This window comes from Poecilia formosa, unplaced genomic scaffold, assembly GCF_000485575.1.
Source record: "Poecilia formosa unplaced genomic scaffold, Poecilia_formosa-5.1.2 Scaffold554, whole genome shotgun sequence".
Taxonomy (NCBI): domain Eukaryota; kingdom Metazoa; phylum Chordata; class Actinopteri; order Cyprinodontiformes; family Poeciliidae; genus Poecilia; species Poecilia formosa.
In genome coordinates this window covers 267,366-269,089 of record NW_006800493.1, presented here as the reverse complement: position 1 = coordinate 269,089, position 1,724 = coordinate 267,366, and positions in this window count along the sequence as shown.

The following is a 1,724-nucleotide window of genomic DNA, read 5'->3' as shown; positions in this document are numbered from 1 at the left end:
GTTCTCTCCCTGGAGGTAGAAACCTTTTCAACTTGTCAATGTTCTTCTTAGACTTTCTAATGAGCCATCATTTGATCCAGGTACATTAAACCAGGGAGAGAACTAAAACATGCAGGATGTCGGGCCTCCAGGACCCACTTTGGGCCCCCCTGAAAAAGATCTTGCTGAGATGTTAGTGTGTAATCCTGGAGATGTTCTTCTTAAAGGCTTCATAGACTTTGCAACTGTCTTTATGTGGCTCTAAAGGTTCAAGTCTGAGTCCATCACTCACCAAATGTCACATCTGATCGCTGGTTTGTAGTTGTAATAACTGAAACCTTTCATTGACTTCAGATTGTTCTTCTTTAGGTCCAAAGAAAATAACTTCAGTTTTAACATAACCCTTGCTGGCATTTCTCAGTCATCCTAGTAAAGCAAGAAAATTACCATAGAAACTTAATACAACTTTAACCTGCTTTATGAATGACTTTTTAGTGGTCATGGTCAGTGATGGCATAGTTACTTTGAAAAAATAACTTAGATTACTGATTACTTGATTTGACCCATTAAAAGTAACTTTTTTTAGTTACTTTCAGCAGCTGCTGACAACGCTCCACCACCTGTGAAAATTACATTGAGCTTTGCCAAAACTTAATTGCAGGTTATTTTATAACGTCAACAATGTGTCTCAACTTATAAGAAGAGCAGATTGTTTAATGGTTACAACAGTACAAAAAAGTTTGTAATTTCTTTGTTCCACTATTGTCTGGAAAACTCTAAGAAGGGTTTTAATCTGGTCAACACAGACAAATTCTGGGATTTATTATGAGTCTCTGCTTATTTCCAAGCCCAAAAACCGCAACCCGCGTATCATTAAATCTGCAAGCGACTTTAGAAAAAAACAAGCCCAAAGCTGCTTATAATAATCGGACTTGGCGACAGAAACTCTAAATAGTTCCTGTTTTTCCAGCAACGAGATGCGCATCTCTCTCCTTCCTCCATTGTTTCCATTTCTCTCCTGCTGACACTATTGCAGAAATGGTGGTCACTCCCCAAGATGCAGAGGAAATAACATTAAATCACAAAATAAAATAGTAACGCGCAGTAACGCAAAGTGATTTCAATAAGTAGCAGTAGTCTGACTACTGGATTTGAAATAGCAAAGTGTTAGATTACTCGTTACTGAAAAAAGTGATCGAACGTCAGTAACGTGTTACTGACATCACTGGTCATGGTTATGATATTATGAAGATTCATAGAATTTACAGCTTTAAATTCTCTCTGTCAAGTGGAAAAAGGAGAAAAACAATTCCCATGTCTTATGTCCATATGTCTAATAATTTTTCCAAAAGGTAAAAGTTTTAACTAAAAATTGTATTTTTGTCTAGATGACTTATTCTCGGTTCTAAGTAAGATTACAAAAGATTGTGACAAACAAATGGTGAATCATATGTCCAAAGAATACATTTACATCTGTGGCAAACTTAAAAAAAAAGTAATATTTATTGTTAGCAGAAGTCCACATTTCTTCTGACTGCAGTGAGCCGTTGCTGCCAGAGACTGTGAGAAAATGAGACGCATCAAAACAATTGTGGAAACTTGGGCTCTGGTTGGAGGTCTTGAAATCTTTGTCCATCACATTCTGATGGTCTTCAGCTTTTCAGTCTTGGACTTTTGTTTCTTAAGGACAGCAGGAAAATGTGTTTCCATTTTGTCTATCAGTATCTATCTGGGAGTCACCTTAC